General features: G+C 42.4%; 1 pseudogene; it reads right to left on the minus strand.

The window, feature by feature from the left end:
* Positions 1-26: 26 nt before the first annotated feature.
* On the minus strand, positions 27-4,439 carry LOC122561378 (interferon-induced protein with tetratricopeptide repeats 5 pseudogene; annotated as a pseudogene).
* Between the last annotated feature and the right edge of the window lie 5,962 nt (positions 4,440-10,401).

The raw sequence follows: 10,401 nt of genomic DNA on the forward strand, positions 1-10,401 counted from the left end.
CAAAAATAACTCTCCAGGTCAGGTGATCCAAATTAACACCTTTATTAGATATATATATTTATTGGTCAGTAAATATATTAAGCAACAAGTGTATATTAAGTTGTAAAGACATCTTAACGATCTACATGATACCTTTAGTAGATTAGAAACATATGCAAACTAATGAGTAGATCTATTAATCTACTTTAGACATGCTCAAGATATCTAACAATGAATCTCAGTGCCTTCTGCCCATTAGGGACCCCGTTTTGGAACGGCTGAAGAATTCAGGGTTCCTGACACAGTTGCAATTTCTGTCCGAAGTGGTGTCCAACGAGTGCTAGCTAGTCCTTGATGTTGCTACCATTCTGCATGCTTTCAGTACTTTCTCAGACAACTATCCTCCAAGTGGTTGTGTCACATGGTTTCCCAACAGCTGAAACAACTGTCTCATACTAAACCAGTGATTTTCAATTCAGTTGTTTTCAATTGCTCATTGTTATGTTCAATGAACTCTTAATAATAAACCCTTAAAGATTTGGTTTGACCATATCATTTTTAATCCTACCAATACACAGGGCCAGGTGATGTGTTTTACCTGCATAATGTGGGAGGCGGTGAACTCCTTTGTTGTTCATAATGACCACGTCTGTAGCAAGTCCGACTGAGTTGATGAGCTGGAGTCTGAGCTTCAAACACTGCGATATTTCAAGGAAGCAGAGAGTTACCTGTTTCAGGAGACAGTCACACCTTCAGTTTAACTCCCTTGAATTCAGTCAGCAGACAGGGACAGAGGGTGACGGTCAGTGAGGCAAGTGGACAGGACCAGGAGGTAGTGCTGAACGAGCCTCAGCCGTTGATCTTGTCTAACAGAGTTGAGATTCTTGCTCCCTATGTGGGTGAGAGTAAGGAAGATAAGCAAACTGACCATAGCGCTGTGGTACCATTCGGTTGGGGAGGGGGAGAAAGAGAAATGTAGTCGCAATTAGGGATAGTATAGTCAGGGGAATAAACAGGATGGACAGTCCCAGAGGCTGTATTGCCTGGCTTCAAGTTATCTCATCTGGGCTGCAGAGCAACCTGGAATGGGAGAGGAAGATCCCATTGTTGTGGTCCACAGAGGTATCAATGATGCAGGTGGAAAGAGGAAAGAGATTCTGCTGAGGGAATATTAGCAGCTTGGGGCAAAACTGAAAAGCAGAACCAAAAAAGGTATTAATAATCTCTGGACTACAACCTAAGCCACGAGCAAATTGGCACAGGGTCAATGATCTCAAAGAGATAGACGTGTGATTGATGTGGGAGAAACAGGTTTGAATTCATGGGACATTGGCACCAGCCCTGGGGAAGGAGGGAGCTGTAGCAATGTGATGGGCTCCACCTGAACTATGCTGGCACCAAAATCCTTTAGCCTTGTGGGGATAGGGTTCAGTTGCATGGAAAAAAATTAAAAGTGGTGTGAGAGCTGAGCAGAGGCGATTAAAGTTTCCAGAGTAAGAAATAGGAGAGAGAGTATGGAAAGCATCAGGAATGTAACTTCAGGCATAGCAGATAAAGGGACAATAGTAAGAATTTGGACAGTCAATGAGGGAGTTGTAATTAAATGTATACAGCATATGAAACAAGGTAAATAATGTTCTAGCATCTGAGGAGCAGGAGAATCGACGTTTTGGGCATAAGTCTCTCATCAGGAGGACATCCTGATGAAAGGCTTATGCCCAAAACGTAGATTTTTCTTTCCTGCTCCTCGGATGCCGCCTGACCTGTTGCGTTTTTCCAGCACACACTCTCGACTCTGATCTCCAGTCCTCACTTTCTCCAAATGAGCTTGTTACGCAGATTGAAATTGGTTGTTGTGGGTATCACAGAAATGTGGCTACAAGGCACTCAGGGCTGGGATCAGAACCTGTATCCAATGATATGGGTCCTATCAAAGGAAGAGGCAGATAGACAGAGGGGGTGGGTTGCTTTGTTCGTAAGAAATTAAATTAAATCAATCGCCAAAAAGTGTAGGACCTGTGTGTGTAGAGGAACCACAAAGGGAAAAAGACCCTGATAGGTGTTATGTCCAGGCCACCTGCCAATAGTCAGAATTTGGGAAGAAAATAAATCAGGAGATCAGAAAAGCTCTATTCCAATAATCATGGGGGACTTCAATGTACAGGTTGGTCATGGATCCCAAGGAAAGGAATTTGTGGAATGTCTACCAAATGGTTTTCTGGAGCAGATTTTGGTAGAGTCCATGATGGAACTCTGAAGTGACACAAAGGGAAATGTTTATTTTTCTTTGCACATGAATTCCCCCACCAGGCCCCAATATAATAACTTGGGGCTTCCCCACACTGTCTCCTGACATATCCCTTTTCCATTCTATGTGATGGACCCAGAATCTAATTCAAAACACCCACCTGAACACTGATGGCCAAGCACATGAATGCAGTTTAGAATTTAAAATATCCCGAGACAGACCTTAGCAGCAAAGGGTCAGTTTTGTAACTCCTTCACCACACACCTAAAACCAAACTGGAGTTTAAATCAGGCTCATTAAGTGTTCATAATTGAATTAAAAACAGTTTCTTTTCAGCTGTGTCCAATTGGATCAATTAACTCAAATCCCAAAAAACTCAAATGTTTTTGTTTCTTTCCACACAGAGCAATAACTCCTAGGTGTCAGAAACTAATGGTTAGTTCACCAGTGAGGACAACATTCCTGAATAAAGCAGACATTTAGAATAACTAAAATCCAACTAGCCATCTGAAAATTATACGCATGAATAATATGCTCAATTGAAAAATATCTAAGCAAAATATAAGTGAAGTGGATACCAGGTAAAAGCTGATTATAGATTAGAGAGTATTAATTCATCTTTCAGCTGAACTTTAGCTGGCAAGTTCATTACTGAGCTAGATAGAAAGACGTAATTCACAAAGGGCACTGAGATATTCTTCATTGCCTTGATCAAATTGCAAGGCCTTTTCAAAGTATTCGACAGCTTTGCGCTTCTTCCCATCCAGTTGATGCAGGAAGCCAAGAGCACCAAGGGCCTCGCTATCTCGTGGATTCCTGTGAAGCCGTCCTGTTGCGGTCCTCTCCAAATTTTCACGGCATTTTTTTCTTTCTATGGAATTGTAATTGACTTTCATTCCTTCCAGAAAATGGGCGATGGCTTTTGATTCTGCTCTTTTCTGGAACAGTTGAAATAATCCAGCTTGTAAACATATTGCTTGCCTATTCTCTGGACGGATATCTTTCAGTTTCAGGAGATTGTTGTAGATCTTTTCTGCTTCAGGAAACTCTTCATTTAGTGAACATATTCCTGCAAAATCCAGTTGTGCCCTAATAAAGGTTAATGGTCGAGGCTTGAAAGCATTTTTAAAATGAGACTTGCAAAGTTTAATCAGTTCAACTTTCTGTTGAAAAGCAGGATTGTTAGGGTTTTTGCTGAGTGGATTTTTAAGCAATGACATTAGTTTCTTTCTGTAACACAGACCGAATTGATGGTGTAAGAAGGTAGAGTTGGGGGTAATTTCCATTGCTGTCTTCAACACTTTCAAAGCTTTTTCCACATCTCCTTTGATTCTGTAAAACTTTGCTGCATATCGAAGCACGTGTGGGAGATCAGGAGACTTCTGCAATGCTCGTTCAACTAATGTGGATGCTTCCCCCTCTTGACTTAACTCTTGTAGTTTTAAAGCTAACAACACCATGGCTTCAGCATGATCAGGATCTAGCTCCAGCACACGTCTAAGCTGTTTCATTGATTGAGTGGGTTTGTGACTCTCAGGGGTTCCAGAAAACTCTTCCAGACGATACAGAACAGTGGCATAGCCAACATTCCAATCAATGTTGTCAGGATCCTTCTCTAGAGCCTTTTTAAAACATTCCTTTGCCTCTTCATAATATTGGCCAGCAGATTTCAACAGTGACAAACCCTTCTCCCCGTAAACCTCAGGTATCATTGCTGTAAACCGAGAGGCTTCAGGAAATAGTTTACAGACTGTCTCCAGCTTGTCGAGGTAGGACTGAGCCTCCTCCAGTCGGTCCATGTGATAATAAACCCAGACATAGTTTCCATAGGTGACCAAGATTCTTTTCTCAAATTCATCTCCATGTGTCTCCCTCAGAATCCTTTCAGCTTCCTTTAAATTCTGAATTGCCTCTTCATATTTTCCTTGCTGACAGTTTATAAAAGCAAAGTGATTGTAAAACCGGGCTTGAGGTTTCACACTTGTCTGTATTGTATCTTCTAATCTTTGTTTCATATCATCCAAGTCGATGATTTTTTTCTTCGGAGTCCATGTGAAGTGACATTGGAGCTGATCGAGATTCACTTTCAACGCATCCTTCTGTGTGGCGCTGCAGGAGAATAAAATTAATCACAATTTAGCTCATGCCAGCTTATGCATTTCCCCTCCATCAACACCTAACCTCTGCAAACTCATTGACAATGAAACCACGGGTTATACAGCCCAGAAACTGAGAAGGATTCCCTTGGCTGGTTTTGCATCTGTATCCTTTCTAATGGCTGACCTACTTCCTGCTGTTTTCTCATTAAATGCACAGCGACATCTCAGGAACAGGAGCATTTTTCAACACTCCATCTGCCTGTTTTTTTTTCAAATATGTCTACTTCTCACCAGGAGGTGTCTCATTGCCAAATCCTAAGTGCTATTTCAAAAGTAGTTCACTCCTACAATATCAGTCTCAGTGACTCTCTCTCGGAGTGACTATGGGAATGTTCATTCTCCAACCTAACATATAGCATATGTACATACCTTTAAAACAGGAAAGATAGGTCATCATGAAATATCCTCAGCATTTTACAGCACTGTTGGATAGATATTCATTTCCCTCCCTTACTGGATTGTCTGCATCTGGGTGTTTTGGGGAGGTGTTCATGAAATTCAGCATGAGGCATTAACATTGCTTATTTGATCTCCATAAGACCATAAGACATAGGAGTGGAAGTAAGGCCATTCGGCCCATCGAGTCCACTCCGCCATTCAATCATGGCTGATGGGCATTTCAACTCCACTTACCCGCATTCTCCCTGTAGCCCTTAATTCCTTGTGACATCAAGAATTTATCAATTTCTGCCTTGAAGACATTTAGCGTCCCAGCCTCCACTGCACTCTGTGGCAATGAATTCCACAGGCCCACCACTCTCTGGCTGAAGAAATGTCTCCGCATTTCTGTTCTGAATTTACCCCCTCTAATTCTAAGGCTGTGTCCACGGGGCCTAGTCTCCTCGCCGAACGGAAACAATTTCCTAGCGTCCACCCTCCCCAGCCCTTACGTATTTCAAATTGAATGGGGCTGGGGGAAGCATTGGCTGGTGTTAGCCAAGGCCCTTAGGGTTTTGTTTGTCTATTGGAGCCTTCTTTTCCAAGATCCAACTTCTCTTTTCTCTTCACTATTTATTATCTATATTAATGACGTGGAGCGGGGAGCAGAGAGTAATGTATCCAAATTTGCTTATAGTAAAAGAATTAGCTGGGAGGTCATGGTGTAACGAGGAAATGAGGAATCTGCAAAGGGACATAGGTAGGTTGAGTGAGGGGACAAAACTTTGGTAGATGGACTCTAATATAGGGAGATTTGAGCGCATGCACTTTAGTAGGAGGAATCCAAAGGCAGACTAATATTTAAATGGAGACAGAACTCTAAAAAAAGTAAAGTGCTGAGAGACCTGGGTGTTCTTGTGCATGAAACACCAAAAGTTATCATGTAAGTTATTGCAAAGTTAGTGGGTATAAAATTGTAAAATGGGGAAAGCATTGCGTGGTCCCTTTAAAAGATGTTTTTTCTCTGTGCTTCGCGATTCAAAAAGAACGTCTATGGGTTTGCAGGTACACAGAGCCCCTGAATTGAAGCATTTGTATTAAAAGAGCTGTGAGGTTTGTAATCCAGGTATAAGCTTTGTTTTGCTGTCAAGACAACAAGTCCGAATTTAGCCAATCAATTTAAATCAGACCCTGAACTAACAAAAACCTATTAAATTTAAATCTGATGGTTTTGACAACTAAGGACCAATCCAATTGTAAAAATGTTGATAGATCATCAAAAGTATAAAAGAAGAGGGCATTTGAAAATTAATAGGAGAACTAACTGCCATCTTCCCAAGAGATATTAGCTCTCAGCTCTTAAAGTAAGCACCATCTATTTACCATGGTATTGCGGCACACCGTCCAAATTCCTAACACAAGAATTCGAAGGAGAAGGCGTTCCTGATAGAAAATCAATGAGAAAACACAGAACATTCCAGAAGATGTAATCTGGCTGTAATTTAGAGAGACTCAATTCTAATTTTTATTTTAATTTATGTAAGTGGGGCTTGAATTTATTGGAACAGCATACCATTAGGATTTTGTTTTATTTGGGAATAGTTAGTAGTTAAGGGGGAATTGTTTGGTTCATTGGCGGTTCAGTTAATTTGTTCACTGTTAAAATTAGGTAAGTGAATTGTTACTAGTTGATTATAGAGTGAATGAAAGGAGTTTGTTTAATTTAACCACTTCTTTATAACAGCTTGAAGATAAGAGGCCGGTTATATCACTTTTCACACTTAATAAATTATAGGGCAAGGTGAACCTTTCTGGGTTTTAGCTCTCAGGGGGGGATCAACCTCCACTTTATAACAAGGTGAATCAAGTAAGTGCAATTATGGCATTCATTGCTAGGGAGTTGGAGTTTAAAAACAGGGAAGTCTTATTACAACAGGATGTTAGTGAGGCTACACCTGTTTTCATCCATACATTTAATAAGAATATACTGTATTGAGTGGCGCTGGAAAAACACAGCGGGTCAGGCAGCTTCCGAGGAGCAGGAGAGTCAACATTTTGGACATAGGTCCTTCATCAGTGGGTGTGGGGGAGGGGGCAAGGACGCTGAGTGATAAATGGGAGGGAGGGTAGGGCTGGGGGGAAGGTAGATTGGAAGATGAAAGGTACATGAATGCGGGGTGTGATGGTGATAGTTCACTGGGGAGGGTGGAGCGGGGAGGTGGGAAGGAAGATGGACAGGTAGGACAGGTCAAGAGGGCGGTGCCAAATTGGAGGGTTAGATCTGCAATAAGGTGGGGGGGGGAGGGGAAATGAGGAAACTGGTCAAGTCAATGTTGATGCCATGTCATTGGAGGGTTCCAAGACAGAATATGAGGCGTCCATTGTCCAGGCATCAGGTGACTTGGATTTGGTGGTGGAGGAGGCCCAGGACTCGCAAGTCCTTGGCAGAGTGGGAGGGGGCGTTGAAGTGGTCAGCCATGGGGTGGTGGGGTTGTTGAGTACATGTGTGGCCTAAATGTTGACTTTTCTGCTCCTCAGATGCTGACTGACCTGCTGTGCTTTTCCAGTGCCACACCTTTTGACTCTGATCTCCAGCATCTGCAATCCTCACTTTCTCCCTGTATTGGAGACAGTTCAAAAGAGATTCACTCAGCTGGGATGAAGGGTTGACTTATCAAGGACAGCTAATCAGGTTCAGCCTTTATTTGTTACAAGTTAGAAAAATGAGGAATGATCTTATTGACACGTACAGGATTGTGAGTGGACTTGACAGGGTAGATGCTGTGACGATGCTTCCACGCAGAGGGTTGTGAATGTCTGGAATTCTTTATCCAAGTGAGTTGTGGAGGCTGCATCATTGAAAGGATTTAAAGAGGAGGGAGGTAGAGTTTTGAAATATTAAGGAATTGAGGGCTATGAGGAGCTGGCACTAAAGAGGATCTGAGGCCAGGGGCAGTTCAGCCATGATTTTAAATATTGGCCTACTCTTGCTCCTATTTCTTACATTATTATGTTTCCTCCCCACCACCAGCTTCTCAAAGCCTACTCCCAGACCCCAAGGCTCCACCTTGTTTGGGGACTGCCTGCAGTCCCAGTAGTGACAAGATTAGAGTGGTGCTGGAAATGCACAGCAGGTCAGGCAGCATCCGAGGAGCAGGAAAATCACCGTTTCAGGCAAAAGTCCTTCATCAGGAATGAGGCCACAATGAGGATCTAATCTCCACCATCTGCAGTACCCACTTCCACCTTCGTGCAGTCCCAACCTTGGCGCTGCTGGGACAACAGAGCTGCTGCCTGACAAAAATGGCCAGTTGCTCTCGAAGGCAGGGCCTTACTCCTGAGATATGTGAGAAAGTCTTTTTTGAAAGCAATTTCTGCTGTTCCCAGAAATATTAATGAAGGGCAGCAGCTGCCTGTATCTGGAGTGGACTCCCTTTGACACTTTTTGTGAGAATGAGGAGTGTGTAGAGTCCAAAGAACTGCATAAAATCCTGCCCTACATTTAGTAAATTTATTCTAATCTGGATGAATATCATCCAGTGCAGCATTCTTCAGCAAAGTTAAAAATCACACAACACCAGGTTATAGTCCAACAGGTTTAATTGGAAGCACACTAGCTTTCGGAGCGCCGCTCCTTCATCAGGTGATAGCCGGACTATCACCTGATGAATGAGCGTCCCTCCGAAAGCTAGTGTGCTTCCAATTAAACCTGTTGGACTATAACCTGGTGTTGTGTGATTTTTAACTTTGTACACCCCAGTCCAACAGCGGCATCTCCAAATCATTCTTCAGCAAGGCAGACTTGAGCTGTTCTGGTGATTCAGATGAAGTTAAGGTTTCTAGGGCATTATTTGAAGCAAAAGAAAAAGTTGCACTTTCCAACAATCTCCCTTTCCCCGAGCTACACCACCGAAAACAGCTGGTGGCCATTCATTGTGTTGCTACCTTTGAACACCTTTGTAAGTTAAGCAGCATCAGATCCTCGCCATCACAAAGACCATCTAGATCTATCCCTCTAACATCACCTTGTCTGCAAGTGCAGCAGCCCATCTTCTACTGAACCCCTCACACATTAGACTCAATTACCTAAACGATTTCCCAGCCAGTTTCTCAATCTGCTGCATTTCACAAAGTTCTGTGACATGCATAAGTTCCTCTCCTCCATCATCCATTACGTTTGGTCTTTCTGACTTCCATTGGCTCCAGTTCGCAAATATCACAGAAGGAATAACGTCACCCTGGTGTTCAAGTCCCTTCATGATCTCACCCTTGCCTGTCTCTGTGATCTCCTTCAGCCCTAGAATTCGCTGGGGGCTCTGCATTCACCAATCTCTGGCTTTGTGTCCATCCCCCTCTCACCCACTGTTGGGTTCAGCCCCGAGAGTTCCAAAATCTCAGAATTCAAGACAACCTCTCCTTAAAAATTACCCATTCTATTCAATTTATTTTCACCCTCTAAGCAGTTCCTTCTTTTTCTTTGTATCAGTTCTTGCCTCAGTTTTTGTCTGATTACATTCCTGTGCCGCTGTAATACACTAAATTAAGAAAAATGGTATATCTTTAAAGCAGCTTGATAACACAGCGGTCTATATTTTATTCTCTGTCCAGTCATACAGTTAGTCTGATAGCTAAACTACCAGCCATTCTGCTGGTTATTCTGAGAATCAGAAAGTCAACAATATATGGAATATAGCAACAATCTAAGTGGGCATATAACCCAGACTGCGTATGCAAGTTTAAAGTATCATATTATGTTCATTGTTATTTGTTAATAAACTCCAATTATATTTATTTCAAAAACAATACAACTCTCTGCAGTATGTGTTACAAGCACTAACATAGAGAGAACCACATCATATCAGAAGGTGCTACATAAATGCAAGTTATTGTCACACAACTGAGTTATCATATTTCCCCTCAAATCTACAATGAATGTATTTCAAAATAAATAATTTCACCGGAATGGTAGAGGGGACATTCCTACAAGATGTGATGAGGTGTTAGTTCAATGCAAATTTTTTCATGCTTTCTTGCTGTCCAATCCTTCATCCTTCAGCCAGCCCAGCTCTTTCTCTGCTCCATCTACCCCATGTGCCTGTGGCCATTCTCTTCCAATTCCACCCCGCCCCCATCCTTTCTGTAATTCCCAACCAGTTCCTGGTGAATTTCCAGCCTTTGCCTTTCACTTCAAACGACTACACCTGGCTTTTCCTGCGGGTAAATGAGTTTGCTTTTCCTGCACTGTACTAAGGTTAAGGCGCAGTGTGCAGTATGAAATTCTGTGCGTTTTTTGTTAAAACTATGAAGTATTAGTCTCTGCAATGCTAGCTCAGAGAGCCTGCGATGAGATCCTTTGGCCAAACATCCCAGAGGCCCAGAAAACAAAGTCAGATGTTGTGTTTTTCAGTGTCCCAGCTGACTGTGCACCCATATTAAGGCTTTTTGTTTACTCTGGTGGCCTCCTGCTCATTATAATTTGGGAAAAACACTCTTTATTTGTGTTCACCCTGATACTTCAGAGCAATATTTTCAAACTTTTTCCAGCTGGTCTTAGCCATTATCATACCTCATGCATTTGTTAAGTCTAAGTCGGCAAATTGCGGGTTCAATCCCCACTCCACACAACTGGCCTTGTGA

This window comes from Chiloscyllium plagiosum, unplaced genomic scaffold, assembly GCF_037043375.1.
Source record: "Chiloscyllium plagiosum isolate Xiang-an unplaced genomic scaffold, Cpla_swu_hap1 HiC_scaffold_22, whole genome shotgun sequence".
NCBI lineage: Eukaryota > Metazoa > Chordata > Chondrichthyes > Orectolobiformes > Hemiscylliidae > Chiloscyllium > Chiloscyllium plagiosum.